This window comes from Leucoraja erinacea, chromosome 30 (genome assembly GCF_028641065.1).
Source record: "Leucoraja erinacea ecotype New England chromosome 30, Leri_hhj_1, whole genome shotgun sequence".
NCBI classification, from domain to species: Eukaryota; Metazoa; Chordata; class Chondrichthyes; order Rajiformes; family Rajidae; genus Leucoraja; species Leucoraja erinaceus.
Window position 1 is genome coordinate 3,687,788 of NC_073406.1, and position 21,022 is coordinate 3,708,809.

General features: G+C 48.9%; 1 protein-coding gene across 2 annotated transcripts in view; it reads right to left on the reverse strand.

The window, feature by feature from the left end:
* arhgef19 (Rho guanine nucleotide exchange factor (GEF) 19) overlaps nucleotides 1–21,022 on the reverse strand; it is a 65,665-nt gene that overhangs the window by 42,351 nt on the left and 2,292 nt on the right. Inside the window, exon 2 of one of the 2 annotated variants that reach the window (XM_055659144.1) lies at nucleotides 19,494–19,549. The exons of the other annotated variant lie outside the window; for it this stretch is intronic. The gene's annotated coding sequence lies outside the window, so the exon portion shown is untranslated. The remainder of the gene's footprint in view (nucleotides 1–19,493; nucleotides 19,550–21,022) is intronic. 2 annotated transcript variants of the gene reach the window in all.

Sequence of the window (21,022 nt, forward strand, 5' to 3'; positions counted from 1 at the left end):
GCTCTGCACAGAGACCACGGGGGGAGCTCCGCACAGAGACCACAGGGGGGAGCTCCGCGCAGAGACCATGGGTGTCTCCCTATATGGAGGACTCCGGTGCGTGACTTTGTTTAACGTGGGGAGACTGGTGCACAGACAGCCACCCCAAGTGGGGTCCTTGACAGATCTGGGTCAGGATCCAGTGGCGTGGAGTCCAAGACGACCGGAGACCCTTCATCCGCCTTCCCAGCCGTTGTGACGTCAGCTCCACTAAGGTCAGCCATCGTCCTCCGCCTGTTCCACCGTCGAGGCCTTGGTTGGATTGGCTCTTTGTCAGAGTCCTCCCCCTCGACCTTACCGCCATGGGTGACCCTACCAGGAGCATAGCTCCAGACGGCATCGCTCTCAGGATCTCAGGACCACACGAGCTTCTCCACCACAACAAGGTGCCAATCCACTAGAGCAAGGCCTGACAATTAACCCAGACGTCTTTGAGAGGCTGATGAACAGCTGTTGAATAATCCAATACAGACCAAGAGGTTTTTCTCCGAGATATTCGAGTCTGTGAGTTTCAGTGTCACAACGCATAGGTTCTTCCCATTGAGCAGTCAGTAACTGATATCAGTGCCTTCAGCCGCAGTGTTGCTGGTCTGTGAAATGTCTCGATATTCTCTGCCAGTTCTTGGCCCAGAGCCATAACCTGCACACGTCCCAACAACTTTCATTCCACTGCTAATAACAAAGTGATCGGTGTGGTTATTAACTATATTTGCTATATTTAAGAGGGAGTTAGATGTGGCCCTTGTGGCTAAGGGGATCAGGGGGTATGGAGAGAAGGCAGGTACGGGATACTGAGTTGGATGACCAGCCATGATCATATTGAATGGCGGTGCAGGCTCGAAGGGCCGAATGGCCTACTCCTGCACCTAATTTCTATGTTTCTATGTTTCTAACCCTGAGCATGATATCCTCAGTTAGTCAACCCTCACAGGCGGGTAGAGTCGCTGCCTCACAGCGCCAGGGACCCGGGTTCGATCCCGACTACGGGTGCTGTCTGTACGGAGTTTGCACGTTCTCCACCGTGCCGCCCATTGATAAGGGCCTGGTGTATCACCGAGCAGGGACAAACACTCGGCAGAACTAGTAGCGGCTCATATTGAAATCAAAATCTCAAAAATAAATTTAACCGGGGAGATAAAAATAAGTTCTAGTAAGCATGAAATAAATTCAAAAGGCCGTGCATCTAAATATCAAACATCAACCAGGAAAACTAACAGGTGACAGGGTGGAAGAGAATGAGTCACATTGGTGACACGCAGGTGAATTCCGGGAAACGGGACCTCTGGGGAATTAAAGCCATTCTGGCATCAACAGGGACATTTAGGGAAGGTTTCAGCTGTAAAAGGGTTAAGAGGAATAGGAGTAGAATTGGGCCATTCGGCCCATCAAGTCCACACCGCCATTTAATCACGGCTGATCTATCTCTCCCTCCTAACCCCATTCTCCTGCCTTCACCCCCATAACCCCCGACACCCGTAATGGCGGGGAAGTTCAAGGAAGATCGGCAGACAAAAGGAGGTGGTTGAAACTCTAACTGTGGACAGAGTGGATGTGGAGAGGATGTTTCTGCTGGTGGGAGAGTCTTGGACCAGAGGTCTTTAGGAAGGAGATGAGGAGGACTTTCTTTAGTCAGAGGGTGGTGAATCTGTAGAATTCATTGCCACAAGCAGGCTGTGGAGGCCAAGTCAATGGATGTTTTTAACATAGAAACATAGAAACATAGAAATTAGGTGCAGGAGTAGGCCATTCGGCCCTTCGAGCCTGCACCGCCATTCAATATGATCATGGCTGATCATCCAACTCAGTATCCCGTACCTGCCTTCTCTCCATACCCCCTGATCCCCTTAGCCACAAGGGCCACATCTAACTCCCTCTTAAATATAGCCAATGAACTGGCCTCAACTACCCTCTGTGGCAGAGAATTCCAGAGATTCACCCACTCTCTGTGTGAAAAAGGTTTCTTCTCATCTCGGTTTTAAAGGATTTCCCCTTTATCCTTAAGCTGTGACCCCTTGTCCTGGACTTCCCTAACATCGGGAACAATCTTCCTGCATCTAGCCTGTCCAACCCCTTAAGAATTTTGTAAGTTTCTATAAGATCCCCTCTCAATCTCCTAAATTCTAGAGAGTATAAACCAAGTCTATCCAGTCTTTCTTCATAAGGTGGAGATTGATGGATTGTTGATTAGTACGGGTGTCAGGGGTTATGGGGAGAAGGCAGGAGAATGGGCTTGAGAGGGAAAGATAGATCAGCCATGATTGAATGGTGGAGTAGACTTGATGAGCCGAATGGCCTAATTCCGTTCCTATCACCTATGGCCATATGAACTCATCTGAAAATCAGCATGTGGAGAAATAGCAAAACAGACAAATAAAGCATCATGCATTTCAAACTCTGACTCAATGCTTCCACACAGTTTGGGGTCATTTTATTATCTGACGTGCAAGAAAAGGTTTTGCAATCTCATAATAAAGTGGACTCCAGTGAATTGAAAGACTCCTGTACAACAGGCTATCTGTGCAAATGAATGCCGCTGGCTGCCTAATCATTGCAGCCCCATCCTGTACCTCAGGGCTTCTCAAAGCGTTTTACAGCTTATACAAACGCTCAGTGTCATAATGTCGGGGAAAAAGAGGAAACTAGGTTTAGAGGGACTTGGGCCATACGCGGGCAGGCAGCTGGGACATGTTGGCCGGTGTGGGCAAGTTGGGTCGAAGGGCCTGTTTCCACGCTGTATCACTCTATGAATCTAAGAGTTCATTTCCTCTCAGAAAATTCCAACAAATAGTAATATGACCCTACTTTTTTTATCTAATGATATCTCCCAAGACACCGCCATTAACACAACCAGGTTTGCTGGAGTGTTAGATTATTTTTTCTCCCAAATAATGTGACTTAGTGGTGACTTCAATCTTTGGCTCATCGAACATTAGATACAAAATAAAATGTAGTCTTCACTGAGCAGCGGTAGAGTTGCTGCCTTACAGCGCCACGACTCGCGTTCAACCCTGACTACCGGCGCTTGTCTGTGCGGAGTTTGTACGTTCTCCCCGTGACCTGCGTAGTTTTTCGCCAGAATCTCCAGTTTCCTCCCACACTCCAAAGACGTGCAGGTTTGTAGATTAATTGGCTTGGTAAAATCGTAAATTGTCCCCAGTATGCGTAAGATAGTGTAAGTGTGAGGAGATTTTAGAAGGATGAGAGGGTATCTCATTGAAACATATAAGATTGTTAAGGGCTTGGACACGCTAGAGGCAGGAAACATGTCCCCGATGTTGGGGGAGTCCAGAACCAGGGGCCACACACACAGTTTAAGAATAAGGGGTAAGCCATTTAGAACGGAGACGAGGAAACACTTTTTCTCACAGAGAGTTCTGACTCTGTGGAATTCTCTGCCTCAGAGGGCGGTGGAGGCCGGTTCTCTGGATAGTTTCAAGAGAGAGCTAGATAGGGCTCTTAAAAATAGCGGAGTTAGGGGATATGGGGAGAAGGCAGGAACGGGGCACTGATTGGGGATGATCAGCCATGATCACATTGAATGGCGGTGCTGGCTCGAAGGGCCGAATGGCCTACTCCTGCACCCATTGTCTATTGTCTATCGCTGGTCGGTGTGGGTTCGATGGGCCTGTTTCCGAGCTGTACCTCTAAACTAAACTAAACTAAACTAAAGTAGGGATAGACTAAATATCTCTAATCCACTAACCTGTCAACGAGTCCTGCTAGCTTCACTGGTTTGGATCCCCCCATTATCACCTCCTCCACAGCCAACAATGGACCATTGTGGGCTCTTCCGATGCGTTCCGTATCTTTTCATACCTCTGGTTTCCCTCCCGTCTAACTCTCAGTCTGAAGCGGGTTCTCGACCCGAAACGTCACCTATCCCTGTTCACCAGGGACGCTGCCCAGACCTGCCCTAGTTGCTCCAGCAGGATCGCTGGCCAACATGGACTAGATGGGTGAAGGGCCTGTTTCCATGCTGTATCTCGGACGCGTAAAGTCCCAAAGCTCTAACGAGCAACAACAACATTTACTCCTTCATTTGTACAGGGTCTTGGTGAGACCACACCTGGAGTATTGCGTACAGTTTTGGTCTCCAAATCTGAGGAAGGACATTATTGCCATAGAGGGAGTGCAGAGACGGTTCACCAGACTGATTCCTGGGATGTCAGGACTGTCTTATGAAGAAAGACTGGATAGACTTGGTTTATACTCTCTAGAATTTAGAAGATTGAGAGGGGATCTTATAGAAACTTACAAAATTCTTAAGGGGTTGGACAGGCTAGATGCAGGAAGATTGTTCCCGATGTTGGGGAAGTCCAGGACAAGGGGTCACAGCTTAAGGATAAGGGGGAAATCCTTTAAAACCGAGATGAGAAAGAACTTTTTTCACGCAGAGAGTGGTGAATCTCTGGAACTCTCTGCCACAGAGGGTAGTTGAGGCCACAGTTCATTGGCTATATTTAAGAGGGAGTTAGATGTGGCCCTTGTGGCTAAGGGGATCAGGGGGTATGGAGAGAAGGCAGGTACGGGATATTGAGTTGGATGATCAGCCAAAAACTCAGCGGGTGCAGCAGCACCTATGGAGCGTAGGAAATAGGCAACATTTCGTCCCGAAACCCTTCGGGTTTCGACCCGAAACGTTGCCTATTTCCTTAGGGTTTCGGCCCTATTTGAGGCCAGTTCATTGGCTATATTTAAGAGGGAGTTAGATCTGGCCCTTGTGGCTAAGGGGATCAGGGGGTATGGAGAGAAGGCAGGTACGGGATACTGAGTTGGATGATCAGCCATGATCATATTGAATGGCGGTGCAGGCTCGAAGGGCCAAATGGCCTCTACTCCTGCACCTAATTTCTATGTTTCTATGTTTCTATTTATCATCTTGTGAAAGCCTTCAAAGCATAAGCTCGGGCGGGTAGCTATGATCTCATCGTTACACCTCCATCTTGCCTCCTTCTGATCTGCAGTCTGAGCGGTGAGTCAGGCCCAGGAAAACTAACTCAACTCTGGTAACTTTCCACTGCAACATCTCAGGCACAATACTGAGAAACAGAAGTGCCGCTGGCATATTTCCCAATTAAATTGGGCAATTTTGGGGAATCATCAACCACTTTGACATTTCTTTTTAGTATCAGTATATTGTCACGTGTGCAGTGAAAAGCTTTTTGTTGTCACGTGCTATCCAGTCAGTGGACAGACTACACATGGTTACAATCAAATACAGTCATTCAATGAACATAGAAACATGAAAACGTTGAAAACAGGTGCAGGAGGAGGCCATTCGGCCCTTCGAGCCAGCACCGCCATTCATTGTCATCATGGCTGATCGTCCCCTATCAATAACCCGTGCCTGCCTTCTCCCCATATCCCTTGATTCCACCAGCACCTAGAGCTCTATCTAACTCTCTCTTAAATCCATCCAGTGACTTGGCCTCCACTGTCTGTGGCAGGGAATTCCACAATTTCGCAACTCTCTGAGAGAATTCTTTTTCTCTCACCTCAGTCTTAAATAACCTCCCCTTTATTCTAAGACTGTGGCCCCTGGTTCTGGACTCCCCCAAAATCGGGAACATGTTTCTTGCATCCAGCGTGTCCAATCCCTTAATTATTTTATATGTTTTGTATAAGATATCCTCTCATCCTTCTAAATTCCAGTGAATATAAGCCCAGTTGCTCCATTCTTTCATCATACGACAGTCCCGCCATCCTGGGAATTAACCTGGTGAACCTACGCTGGGCTCCCTCAATAGCAAGAATGTCCTTCCTCAAATTAGGAGACCAAAACTGCGCACAATACGCCAGGTGTGGTCTCACCGGGGCCCTGTACAACCGCAGAAGGATCTCTTTGCTCCTGTACTCAACTCCTCTCCTTATGAAGGCCAACACGCCATTAGCTTTCTTCACTGCCTGCTGTACCTGCATGCTTACTTTCAGTGACTGATGAACAAGGACCCCCAGATCTCGTTGTACTTCCCCTTTTCCTAACCTGACACCAATCAGATAATAATCTGCCTTCCTGTTCTTGCCACCAAAGTGGATAACCTCACATTTGTCATGAATGGTCTTTCCACTGAATGGAGAGCAGGCAACACAAAAGCTTTTCTCTGTACCTCGGTACACGTGACAATAAACTAAACTCAAATTTGAGTATAGGAGCAGGGAGGTTCTACTGCAGTTGTACAGGGTCTTGGTGAGACCACACCTGGAATATTGCGTACAGTTTTGGTCTCCTAATCTGAGGAAGGACATTCTTGCCATAGAGGGAGTGCAGAGAAGGTTCACCAGACTGATTCCTGGGATGTCAGGACTGTCTTATGAAGAAAGACTGGATAGACTCGGTTTATACTCTCTAGAATTTAGGAGATTGCGAGGGGATCTTATAGAAACTTACAAAATTCTTAAGGGGTTGGACTTGCTAGATGCAGGAAGATTGCTCCCGATGTTGGGGAAGTCCAGGACAAGGGGTCACAGCTTAAGGATAAGGGGGAAATCTTTTAAGACCAAGATGAGAAAAACTTTTTTCACACAGAGAGTGGTGAATCTCTGGAATTCTCTGCCACAGAGGGTAGTTGAGGCCACAGTTCATTGGCTATATTTAAGAGGGAGTTAGATGTGGCCCTTGTGGCTAAGGGGATCAGAGGGTATGGAGAGAAGGCAGGTACGGGATACTGAGTTGGATGATCAGCCAAAAACTCAGCGGGTGCAGCAGCACCTATGGAGCGTAGGAAATAGGCAACGTTTCGTCCCGAAACCCTTCGGGTTTCGACCCGAAACGTTGCCTATTTCCTTTGGGTTTCGGCCCTATTTGAGGCCAGTTCATTGGCTATATTTAAGAGGGAGTTAGATCTGGCCCTTGTGGCTAAGGGGATCAGAGGGTATGGAGAGAAGGCAGGTACGGGATACTGAGTTGGATGATCAGCCATGATCATATTGAATGGCGGTGCAGGCTCGAAGGGCCGAATGGCCTCTACTCCTGCACCTATTTTCTATGTTTCTATGTTTCTATAACTATGTTCTTGTTAATCTCAGACATCTACGTTACTCGAAATATCTTTCAACAATATCCTTGCCCGACAGCACAACGTTTCCCTCTGTCACTCACACATTTTATTAGGATCACTTTATTATTATTCCAGGTATCTCCCCAAACTTGCACTCACAACCACCACTAGTTTTAATCTCTCACCACTTTTATTTGCACTAGTTGGACAAGTTCACAAATAAATCTTTTCCTCTTTGTCTAGACATGAAACATAGACATTTAAGCACCACCCTTTAGTCTTAGACAGGCTGTTAGACATTAGACAATAGACAATAGGTGCAGGAGGAGGCCATTTGGCCCTTCGAGCCAGCACCGCCATTCAGATTCAGATTCAGATTCAATTTTAATTGTCATTGTCAGTGTACAGTACATTCAATGTGATCATGGCTGATCATCCCCAATCAGTACCCCGTTCCTGCCTTCTCCCCATATCCCCGGATTCCGCTATCTTTAAGAGCCCTATCTAGCTCTCTCTTGAAAGCATCCAGAGAACCTGCCTCCACCGCCCTCTGTGAGGCAGAGAATCCCACAGACTCACCAACTCTCTGTGAGAAAAAGTGTTTCCTCGTCTCCGTTCTAAATGGCTTATTCCCCTTATTCTTAAACTGTGTGTGTGGCCCCTGGTTCTGGACTCCCCCAACATCGGGAACACGTTTCCTGCCTCTAGTGTGTCCAAGCCCTTAACAATCTTATATGTTTCAATGAGATCGCCTCTCATCCTTCTAAACTCTGTTGAGAGCAAGGACGACTTGCTTCCTTTGAGTTGAGTTTATTGCCAGATCCCAAAGATGGTGCGGGTTTATAAATTAATTGCCCCTGGTGTGTAGGGGGTGTATACGAACGTGGAATAATAGAACTAGTGTGGACGGGTGATCGATGGTCGGTGTAGGCCACAGGGACAATTTCCATGCTGTGTCTCTCAAACTAAAATAAAATCCAAAGTCCACTTATTAAATTAAAATGGATCAACTGGAATGGATTGAGTTGAGTTCCTCGCTCCCCTCCATTGAGTCTGTCCAAAGCAAGCGTTGTCTGCGGATGGCGCTCAGCATCGCCAAGGACTGCTCTCACCCCAACCATGGACTGTTTACCCTCCTACCATCCGGGAGGCGCTACAGGTCTCTCCGTTGCCGAACCAGCAGGTCGAGGAACAGCTTCTTCCCGGCGGCTGTCACTCTACTCAACAGCGTACCTCGGTGACTGCCAATCACCACCCCCCCCCGGACACTTATTATTATTTATTCAAATCATTTGCTATGTCGCTCTTCCAGGGAGATGCTAAATGCTTTTCGTTGTCTCTGTACTGTACACTGACAATGACAATTAAAATTGAATCTGAATCTGAATCTTTATTGTCAGGTGTACTGAGGTACAGTGAACAGCTTTGGTTGCGGGCTGACCAGTCAGCGGAAACCCAATACGTGATTACAACCGAGCCGTTCGATCAAAGATAGTCCTGGGGTCCTTGGGTGACTGATGAGGCCAATGTGGGAAGTTCCAAATCTTTCAGGAGTGGACAAAGACACAAAGTGTTGGAGTAACTCAGCGGGCCAGGCAGCATCTCTGGAGGTAAAGGGTGGTCGTGCTGGTGGACGGGTAGTTTGTGAGGCCTTGCGCCCCTACTGCAGTTTATACCGGGCGTTTGCAAGCTCCTGATCCACAGCTTCATGGTCCTCAATACCATAGCGTGTGGTCTTGGGCTGGGAACTCCCACCGGTCACTGAGTTATTCAAACACTTTGTGTTTTGTGCATGGAATATGTATGGAAGTCTGTTTTGCTTGTCACAGGCAAAGCAATCCCATCCCATCCCATCAATATACCTTCCTATTCCTTTCTCCCTTCTGTAGTTCACTCGGTTACTCTCAAATGCACGGTGGCGCAGCGGCAGAGCTGCTGCCTCACGGCGCCAGAGGCCCGGGTTTCAATCCCGACCACGGGCGCTGTCTGTACGGAGTTTGCACGTTCTCCCCGTGATCACATGGGGTTTTCTCCAGGTGCTCCAGGAGTTTACTCCCACTTTTCCAAAGGCGTGCAGGTCTGTCGGTTAATTGGCTTCTGTAAATCGCCCCTAGTGTGTGTTGGACGTGGAACTGGGAAAACGTACAACCAGTTGCGGATTCGCTGGGCTGTTTTCCACGCTGCTTCTCCAAACTCAACTAATGACCAAAGCACATTCCACGATCTAACCATTGCTCGGGCGAAAATGCTTCTCCTGAATTCTCGATAGAATTTATCAGCGATTATCTTATAATTATGGCTCCTGGTTCCGACATTCCACTGCAAGTGGAAACATCTAACCTATCCATCTAATCCCTTCAGAATATTTTAACCTTCTTTGAACACGGTCCCCAGAAGCCCTTGTTCAATCTTTCGCCGAGAAACATAGAAAAATAGGTGCAGGAGTAGAGGCCATTCAGCCCTTCGAGACAGCACCTGCATTCAATATGATCACGGCTGATCATCTAAAATCAGTACCCCATTCCTGATTTCTCCCCACACCCCTTGATTCCTTTAGCCCTAAGAGCTAAATCTAAGCCCTGTCCCACTGTACGAGTTCATTCCAAGAGCTCTCCCGAGTTGGAACTCGGAGATTTACGGTAACGGCCGCTCGTCGGTACTCGGGGCTCTCGTGGACATTTTTCAACATGTTGAAAAATCTTCACTAGTCTTCCCGTGCTTTACCTGCCGTTAGCGAGTCTTCCCGAGTACCTGCCGTTAGCGTTACGAGCCGCTAAGAGACGTCCCCGAGCTCCGACGTACCCGCTACGTTCATTCTTCGTGCTTACCACGAGTTTGATTTTATTTTAAACTCGGGAGAGTTCTTGAAAGAACTCGTACCGTGGGACAGGGGCCATTACTCTCTCTTGAAAACATCCAGTGACTTGGCCTCCACTGCCTTCTGTGGCGGAGATTTCCACAGATTCACAACTCTCTGGGTGAAGAAGTTTATCCTCAAGTCTCGCTGGTCTCCCTCATCTCATTATCGTTAATCTTTCTGACCTTTTTCACCAGGGCTTCATTTCCATAATGTGAAGGCGCTCCCTGTGTGGTTATGAATACATTTAACATGATCTGCATTGATTTATAGAGAATATTCCTGGAGAGAAAGTTTACGAGAATCTTGCCAGGGACTGAGCTATAGGGAGTGGTTGGCAAAAACGCTGGAGAAACTCAGCGGGTGAGGCAGCATCTGTGGAGCGAAGGAATAGGTAACATTTCGGGTCGAGACTCTTCCATTGGGAATGGTTGAGCAGGCTAGGTCTTTATTCCTTAGATCGCAAAAGGTTAAAGAGTGATCTTATCTTATAGATCTTGCAGAGGCATATACGATCACAAGGGGCATTGATAGGGTGAATGCAGAGTCTTTTACTGAGGATGAGGGAATTAAGGACCAGAGGACATTTCTTTAAGGTGGGACGGGGAGAGATTCAATAGGAACCTGTGGGGTAACTTTTACACACAGAGGGTGGTGGGTGTATGGAACGGCCTGCCACAGGGTGCAGTTGTGGCTGGGACATTTACATTTAAAAGGCTTGGACAGATACATGATGGGAGATATCTACAAGGATATTGGCCAGAGGCGGGTAAATGGGACTAGCTGAGGGTGGACATCTTGGTCATCGTGGACGTGTTGGGCCGAAGGGCCTGTTTCCCTGCTGTACCCGGGCTGTATATCTCAGTTCCCCGACCCCTCACAAACAGGGGAGTCACTCGGCAGGGACAGGTTGGGCTGACGGGGCATGTTTCCGTGCGGTTTGGCTGTATGACTCCACACAAGGGATAGGAGTGGAATTAGGCCATTCGGCACATCGAGTCTACTCCGCCGTTCAATCATGGCTGATCTATCTCTCCCTCCTAGCCCCATTCTCCTGCCTTCTCCCCATAACCCCTGACACCTGTACTAATCAAGAATCTATCAATCTGCATTTTAAAAATATCCATTGACTTGGCCTCCACTGCCGTCTGTGGCAATGATTTCCACAGATTCACCACCCTCTGACTAAAGAAATTTCTCCTCCGAAAAGAACGCCCTTTAATTCTGAGGCTGTGCCCTCTAGTCCTAGACTCTCCCACTAGTGGAAACGGACTGTTTATTCATAGAATTCATAGTTTATTCAGAGCAACACACAGCTTGGGCCCACGGAGACCATGTTGGCCATAACTCACCAATTTACGGTAATCCTGCCTTCATCTATTCTATTCTCCCTACACTCTCATCAATTCATTCTTCACTTACAGTACCCAAATCTGAGGAAGGACATTATTGCCATAGAGGGAGTGCAGAGAAGGTTCACCAGACTGATTCCTGGGATGTCAGGACTGTCTTATGAAGAAAGACTGGATAGACTTGGTTTATACTCTCTAGAATTTAGGAGATTGAGGGAGAGGGGATCTTATAGAAACTTACAAAATTCTTAAGGGGTTGGACAGGCTAGATGCAGGAAGATTGTTCCCGATGTTGGGGAAGTCCAGGACAAGGGGTCACAGCTTAAGGGGGGGAAATCCTTTAAAACCGAGATGAGAAAAACTTTTTTCACACAGAGAGTAGTGAATCTCTGGAACTCTCTGCCACAGAGGGTAGTTGAGGCCACAGTTCATTGGCTATATTTAATAGGGAGTTAGATGTGGCCCTTGTGGCTAAGGGGATCAGGGGGTATGGAGAGAAGGCAGGTACAGGATACTGAGTTGGATGATCAGCCATGATCATATTGAATGGCGGTGCAGGCTCGAAGGGCCGAATGGCCTACTCCTGCACCTAATTTCTATGTTTCTATGTTTCTATACACAAGATAATTGATTGCCCGATCAACATGTCATTGTGATGTGGGAAGAAAGTGGAGCAGAGAGGAGTAAACACACGTGGCCGCAGCCCAGACCATCGCACAAACCAACCTCCCTTCCACAGACTCCATCTACACCTCACGCTGCCTCGGCAAGGCCGGCAGCATCATCAAGGACCAGTCTCACCCCCGGCCACTCCCTCTTCTCCCCTCTCCCATCGGGCAAGAGATACAGAAGTGTGAAAACAAACGCACACACACTCCCCCAGATTCAGGGACAGTTTTGTCCCGGCTGTTATCAGGCAACTGAACCATCCCACCACAACTAGAGAGCGGTCCTGAACTACTATCTACCCCATCAGGGACCATCGGACTATCCTTGATCGGACTTGACTGGCTTTACCTTGCACTAAACGTTATTCCCTTATCATGTATCTGTGAGCTGTGGACAGCTCGATTGTAATCTTGTATCTTTCCACTGGCTGGTCTGCGCGCAACAAAAGCTTTTCACTGTACCTCGGTACACGTGACAATAAACTGAACAGGGGAGCCGAGGTCAGGATTGAACTGGGGACTCGAGCATTTGTTAGGCAGCGGCTGTATTAGCCCAGGAATCAGCCGTGTTTCCATTCACACATTTGGCCGATTAACTGTGGACAATTTATCTACAAACTCTGCCTGTTCTGAAATCTCGATCGCAACTGGCATTTCTCCGCAGGATATCCTGGAATGATCACTGTGGGTTGTCGACTGGTTGATTGGGGCTGATCATCCACAATCAGTACCCCGTTCCTGCCTTCTCCCCATATCCCCTGACTCCGCTATCTTTAAGAGCCCTATCTAGCTCTCTCTTGAAAGCATCCAGAGAACCGGCCTCCACCGCCCTCTGTGAGGCAGAGAATTCCACAGACTCACCACTCTCTGTGAGAAAAAGTGTTTCCTCGTCTCCGTTCTAAATGGCTTACCCCTTATTCTTAAACTGTGTGTGTGGCCCCTGGTTCTGGACTCCACCAACATCGGGAACATGTTTCCTGCCTCTAGTGTGTCCAAGCCCTTAACAATCTTACATGTTTCAATGAGATGCCATCTCATCCTTCTAAACTCCAGAGTGTACAAGCCCAGCCGCTCCATTCTCTCAGCATACGACAGTCCCGCCATCCCGGGAATTAACCTTGTAGGGTTGAACCTTGAACCCGGGTTCAATCCAGTGTCTGTGTGGAGTTTGCACGTTCTCCCTGTGACCAGGTGGGTTTCCTCCAGGTGCTCTGGCTTCCTCCCACCCTCCCCAAAGACGTGCGGGTTTGTAGGTTAATCGGCCCTCTGTAAATTGCCCCCTAGTGTGTTGGCCGTGGATAAGGAAGTGGGGTAGCATAGAACCAGTGTGAGCAGGTGCAGGAAGGAACTGCAGATGCTGGTTTAAACCGAAGATGGACACAAAACGCTGGAGTAACTCAGCGGGACAGGCAGCGTCTCCGGAGAGAAGGAATGGGTGACGTTTCGGGTCGAGACCCTTCTAGTGTGAACGGGCGATCGATGGTCGGCATGGGCTCGTCGATCTCTACAAAGCTGAGGCCATGCGCCACCTCGTCAGCTGTCCTACTAACAACACCCTACACACACTGGGGCCAATTTACATTTACACCAGGCCAACTCACCTGCAAACCTGCACGTCTTTGGAGTGTGGGAGGAAATTGAAGAGCTCAGAGCAAACCCACACGGGTCACGGGGAGAACGTGCAAACTCCGCACAGACAGCGCCCGTAGTCGGGATCGAACCCGCAGTCGGGGTCGTAAGATTAACGCCCGTACTGGATCTCGGAGCAATTCCACCAGTCCTACCCCCAGCCCATTCTCCACGATCCCACCAACCGACCGACCCCCTTGATTCTCTTGCTCCCCACCTACACCACGGCTCACGTAGTCGCCCAAAGAGTCGCGCCTTGTTCTGGTCGCCGCTGGATTTTCAACATGTTGAACATTTTCGGCCTCGTTCTGCGACTATGACGGGTGCCGGCAAGTCGCCGAAAAAGTTGCGTAAGTGGGACGGGGACTTTTAGTTTCATTTCCTGACAACTCAGCCCATTTCTCCGAGACTCACACCCAAATGGTGTTTAAATAATCCATATCATTTCACTCCAAATACACTTGCTGCATTGGAGAATATTCAGTCTAACTTTACCATAATTAAGCTAAAGGAATCTATGCTGAGCGCATTCAATAATTTATTAGTTTAGTTTAGAGATACGACACGGAAACAGACACTTCGGCCCATCGAGTCCGCTCCGACCAGCGACCACTCCGCACGTAACACTATCACACACACACAGCGACACACACACACACACACACACACACACACACACACACACACACACACACACACACACACACACACACACACACACACACACACACACACACACACACACACACACACACACACACACACACACACACACACGGACACGCATTTGTAATTTTACCAAAGCCAATTAACCTACAAGCCTGCACGTCTTTGGAGTGTGGGAGGAAACCGGAGCGCCCGGAGAAAACCCGCATTGGTCATGGGGAGAACGTGCAAACTCCGTACAGACAGCGCCCGTAGTCAGGATGGGACCCGGGTTTCAGGCGCTGTGAGGCAGCAGCTCTACCCGCTGCGCCACCCCATCAGGGAAGGCCGTGTGAATAACATGATATACACTCACAAGCCAAAATTCACACCTTGCAGATTAAAAAACCCGGCTAATCACATTTGTCTTAGAGATGTCTGACATCTGTGGAATTCGCTGCCACAGAAGGTAGTTGAGGCCAGTTCATTGGGGAGGGAGTTAGATGTGGCCCTTGTGGCTAAAGGGATCAGGGGGCATGGAGAGGAGGCAGGTACAGGATAGTAGATCTATACCGGTGAGACCAAGCGGAGGTTGGGCGATCGTTTCGCCGAACACCTCCGCTCGGTCCGCAATAACCAAGCTGACCTCCCGGTGGCTCAGCACTTCAACTCCCCCTCCCACTCCGTCTCCGACCTCTCTGTCCTGGGTCTCCTCCATGGCCACAGCGAGCAGCACCGGAAATTGGAGGAACAGCACCTCATATTCCATTTGGGGAGTCTGCATCCTGGGGGCATGAACATCGAATTCTCCCAATTTTGTTAGTCCTTACTGTCTCCTCCCCTTCCTCAGTCCCCCTGCTGTCTCCTCCCATCCCACAGCCTTCGGGCTCCTCCTCCTTTGTCCTTTCTTGTCCCCCCCCACCACCGCCCCCGATCAGTCTGAAGAAGGGTTTCGGCCCGAAACGTTGCCTATTTCCTTCGCTCCATAGATGCTGCTGCACCCGCTGAGTTTCTCCAGCTTTTTTGTGTACCACAGGATAACTGAGTTGGATGATCAGCCATGATCACGTTGAATGGCGGTGCAGGCTCGAAGGGCCGAATGGTCTACTCCTGCAACTATTTTCTATGTTTCTGTAAGAAATAGGACAGAAGAAGGCCGTTCAGCCCATCAAGCCCGTCCCAACATTCAATAAAATGTTATGTAAGAATATGATGTCTGAAGAGGGGTCTCGACCCCAAAACATCAGCCATTCCTTCTCTCCGGAGACACTGCCTGTCCCGCTGAGTTACTCCAGCTTTTTGTTTCTATCTTCAATGAAATATTATATTTTCCCTCGGCATCAGTTGCACGGACTGACATGATTCCCTCATGAACTAAAAATCTAGCTATTAGGAACAGAACCGAGGAAACCGTCTGAAGAGACTGAGTAACTAATTTGCATTTAAGCATGCTTTCTTTTGCAAGATATCCGAATGATAGATTTTTCAATATCCTTGTTAGTTTTGGCCATTGATTCAGTGTTCCTTTATCCAAAGTACACAAAAATGCTGGAGAAACTCAGCGGGTGCAGCAGCATCTATGGAGCGAAGGAAACAGGCAACGTTTCGGGCCGAAACCCAAAGGAAATAGGTAACGTTTCGGGCCGAAACTCGGAAGAGTTTCGGCCCGAAACGTTGCCTATTTCCTTCGCTCCATCGATGCTGCTGCCCCTTCTGAGTTTCTACAGCATTTGTGTGTACCACCGGGCTAGTTTCTCCAAGGGAGTAGATTGTAGAAAATGAAACAAGGGCTGACCCAGAAAATAGGCGCAAAATGCTGGAGTAACTCAGCGGGTCGGGCAGCATCTCTGGAGGAAAAGGAATGGGTTTAAGAAGGAACTGCAGATGCTGGAAAATCGAAGGTGCTGGAGAAACTCAGCGGGTGCAGCAGCATCTATGGAGCGAAGGAAATAGGTGATGTTCCAAGTGCAGACTCTCCTTGGAGACTCTCCTTACTATGTGGAGCGAAGGAAATAGGCAACGTTTCGGGCCGAAAGCCCTTCTTCAGACTCAAAACGAAAGTGGCCCGGGAAATGCCAGGAATGCACAGAAAGCCATTCGGCACCCGTGGGACGTTTGGCCGAAACATGACCCGTGCTTCTAACTTTCCACAGATGCGGGCCGACCCGCCCGCAGGGGGGTTTTCCACCAATTCTCGTTGTTGTCCACGCTCCAATCTACCCGATGAAGGAAAGGCGCAAAACGCCCTTGACAAACCCTCGGTAGCTGCCGCGAGTGTTGGAACGGATAGATGTACGGAGAATCAAGAGAAACAAATCAAATATAATGTCACCTTGTTTTATAGATGACCATGCAGCAGCAAGGGAGGCAGATATGCTGGAGAAACTCGGAGTGCGAGGCAGCATCTATGGAGCGAAGGAATAGGTGACGTCACCTATTCCTTCCAAGGAGAGTCTGCACCTGGAACATCACCTATTTCCTTTGCTCCATAGATGCTGCCTCATCCTCTGAGTTTCTCCAGCATTTTTGTCCACCTTCGATTTTTCCATCTGCAGTTCCTTCTTAAACATGAAGCTGCGAGGGGCTTTGAGCATAGCTGAGAATAAGCCTTGCTTTTTGGCTTTAAGGAACCCCATCAGAAAATAGCATGAATAGAATTAAAGTTGTATTTCTTTATGAGTTATTATTTTGTGGATGGGAGCAGAATTAGGCCATTCGGCCCACTCCGCCATTCAACCATGATTGATCCACTTCCCTCCTAACCCCATTCTCCTGCCCTCTCCCCATAACCCCCCCGACACCCGTAACTAACCAAGAATCTGTCTATCTCTGTCTTAGAAATGCCCATTTGTTATTTTCAGAGACACAGCGAGAAAACAGGCCCTTCGGCCCACCGAGTTCGTACCGACCAGCGATCCCCGCACGCTAGCACTATCCTACACGCACTAGGGACCATTGTTCGACATTTATGCCAAGCCAATTCACCGACAAAGCTGCACGTCTTTGGAGCGTGGGAGGAAACTAAAGATCTCAGAGAAAGCCCACGTGGTCACGGGGAGAACGTGCAAACTCCGTACAGACAAGCGCTCCTAGTCAGGGTGGAACCCGGGTCTCTGGCGCCGTGAGGCAGCAACTCCACCGTTGCGCCACTTGGGACTTGACAATGGATATCCACAGATTCACAACCCTCTGACTAAAGAAATTCTTCCTCATCTCCTTCCCGAAATTGGAACGTCCCTTAACTCTGACCTCCGGTCCTAGACTCTTCCATTTTTTGGAAAATTCCTCTCCACATCATAGAAACATAGAAATTAGGTGCAGGAGTAGGCCATTCGGCCCTTCGAGCCTGCACCGCCATTCAATATGATCATGGCTGATCATCTAACTCAGTATCCCGTACCTGCCTTCTCTCCAAACCCTCTGATCCCCTTAGCCACAAGGGCCACATCTAACTCCCTCTTAAATATAGCCAATGAACTGGCCTCAACTGGCCTCAAATAGGGCCGAAACCCAAAGGAAATAGGCAATGTTTCGGGTCGAAACCCGAAGGGTTTCGGGACGAAACGTTGCCTATTTCCTACGCTCCATAGATGCTGCTGCACCCGCTGAGTTTTTGGCTGATCATCCAACTCAGTATCCCGTACCTGCCTCCTCTCCATACCCTCTGATCCCCTTAGCCACAAGGGCCACATCTAACTCCCTCTTAAATATAGCCAATGAACTGGCCTTGACTACCCTCTGTGGCAGAGAGTTCCAGAGATTCACCACTCTCTGTGTGAAAAAAGTTCTTCTCATCTCGGTTTTAAAGGATTTCCCCCTTATCCTTAAGCTGTGACCCCTTGTCCTGGACTTCCCCAACATCGGGAGCAATCTTCCTGCATCTAGCCTGTCCAACCCCTTAAGAATTTTGTAAGTTTCTATAAGATCCCCTCTCAATCTCCTAATTTCTGGAGAGTATAAACCAAGTCTATCCAGTCTTTCTTCATAAGACAGTCCTGACATCCCAGGAATCAGTCTGGTGAACCTTCTCTGCACTCCCTCTATGGCAATAATGTCCTTCCTCAGATTTGGAGACCAAAACTGTACGCAATACTCCAGGTGTGGTCTCACCAAGACCCTGTACAACTGCAGTAGAACCTCCCTGCTCCTATACTCAAATCCTTTTGCTATGGTCTTTAAAACAATCACTTTGAGACTTGTGGTTTTTGCTATTGGATTTCAGAGAACAAGGGGTCGGCCATTTAGAACGGGGATGAGGAAAAAAAAAACGTTTTTCAACCCGGAGAGTTGTGAATCGGTGGAATTCTCTGCCTCAGAGGGCAGTGCAGGCTAATTCTCTGGGTGCTTTCATGAGAGAGTTAGAGGGAGAGCTCTTAAAGATAGCGGAGTCAGGGGATATGGGGAGAAGGCAGGAACGGGGTACTGATTGGGGATGATCAGCCCATGATCACATTGAATGGTGGTGCTGGCTCGAAGGGCCGAATGGCCTCTACTCCAGCACCTATTGTCTATTGACTCCTTTCATTTCCTCATAACCAGCAGGTGACGTAAGTAGGTCAAGCTAGGTATGTCCTGACTTGGTGCTGATAGGGCCACAATAAAATTCCTATTATTTCTCAGTGCTATCTCAGACATGGCAAGCTATTGAATTAATATACACTGAAGAGTGAGTCAGAGTGTCTGAGTCCATCGGGAGGGGTTAAGGCGGGAAGGATTAGCGAACACTCTAAACATAGTGAACCAAAGGTCTCACAAAGCAACTCCTTATGGATCAAAGGCCGACACAAAGTGCTGGCGTAACTCAGCGGGTCAAGGCAGCATCGCTGGAGAACATCGATCCGCTGTTACAGGTGTCAACGTCTCTACATCGGGGAGACCAAGCGCAGGCTTTGCCATCGCTTCACCCAACACCTCCGCTCAGTTCGCAATAACCGACCTGATCTCCCGGTGGCTCAGCACTTCAACTCCCCTCTCCCCCCTCCCATTCCCAATCCCAATCCGACATTTCTGTCCTGGGTCTCCTCCGTGGCCAGAGTGAGTCCCACCGCAAATTGGAGGAGCAGCACCTCATATTCCGCTTGGGCAGTTTACACCCCAGCGGTTTGAACATTGAATTCTCCAATTTCAGGTAGTCCCTGCTTTCTCCCTCCTTCCCCTCCCCTCCCCAGCTCCCCCACAGTCCACTGTCTCCGCCTCTTCCTTTCTTCTTCCTGCCCCATCCTTCCCACACCCCCGACATCAGTCTGAAGAAGGGTCTCGACCCGAAACGTCGCCTATTTCCTCCTCTCCATAGACGCTGCCTCACCTGCTGAGTTTCTCCAGCATTGTGTGTCCACCTTTTGTTTACATCCGTGTTCACTCCTTTGGGACAGAAATTGCAGAGAATTGTGGACGTAGCCCAGAGACCAACCTCCCTCACACTGCCTGCATTTATACCCCTGGCTGCCTCGGCAGGGCCAGCAGCATAATCGAGGACCAGTTGCACCCTGGCCTAGTTGTACAGCACCCTGGGGTGTCGATTCACAAGGGACATACTGTAGGTTTAAGATGAAGGGGGGGAAAGATTTTATCGAAACCTGAGAGGTCATCTCTTCCCACAGAGTGGTGAATCTCTGGAACTCTCTGCCACAGAGGGTAGTCGAGGCCACAGTTCATTGGCTATATTTAAGAGGGAGTTAGATGTGGCCCTTGTGGCTAAGGGGATCAGGGGGTATGGAGAGAAGGCAGGTACGGGATACTGAGTTGGATGATCAGCCAAAAACTCAGCGGGTGCAGCAGCATCTATGGAGCGTAGGAAATAGGCAACGTTTCGTCCCGAAACCCTTCGGGTTTCGACCCGAAACGTTGCCTATTTCCTTTGGGTTTCGGCCCTATTTGTGGCCAGTTGAGGCCACAGTTCATTGGCTATATTTAAGAGGGAGTTAGATCTGGCCCTTGTGGCGAAGGGGATCAGAGGGTATGGAGAGAAGGCAGGTACGGGATACTGAGTTGGATGATCAGCCATGATCATATTGAATGGCGGTGCAGGCTCGAAGGGCCGAATGGCCTCTACTCCTGCACCTAATTTCTATGTTTCTATGTTTCTAGAAGGTGGTGGGTGTACGGAACGAGCTGCCGGAGGGGGCAGTTGAGGCAGGAACTATCGCAAGGCTTGTGAGAAGCAATTAGACAGGTAGATGGGTACATAGGACAGGTTTGGAGGGAGATGGGCCAAACGCAGGCATGTGGGGATGCTGCCTGTGTGTAGATGGCCGGCATGGGCAAGTTGGGCCGAAGGGCCTGTTTCCACGCTGTGACTCCAGCTAGTAAACAAAATGCCTCACCTGAGGCAGGTAACTCGTTCAGACAGGTGGGTGGATCGGAGCAGGAATGGGACAGATATTTAGAAACATAGAAACATAGAAAATAGGTGCAGGAGTAGGCCATTCGGCCCTTCGAGCCTGCACCGCCATTCAATATGATCAGGGCTGATCATCCAACTCAGTATCCCATACCTGCCTTCTCTCCATACCCCCTGATCCCCTTAGCCACAAGGGCCACATCTAACTCCCTCTTAAATATAGCCAATGAAGTGGCCTCAACTACCCTCTGTGGCAGAGAGTTCCAGAGATTCACCACTCTCTGCGTGAAAAAAGTTCTTCTCATCTCGGTTTTAAAGGATTTCCCCTTTATCCTTAAGCTGTGACCCCTTGTCCTGGACTTCCCTAACATCGGGAACAATCTTCCTGCATCTAGCCTGTCCAACCCCTCAAGAATTTTGTAAGTTTCTATAAGATCCCCTCTCAATCCCTAGAGAGTATAAACCATCTATCCAGCAATAAGACAGTCCTGAGC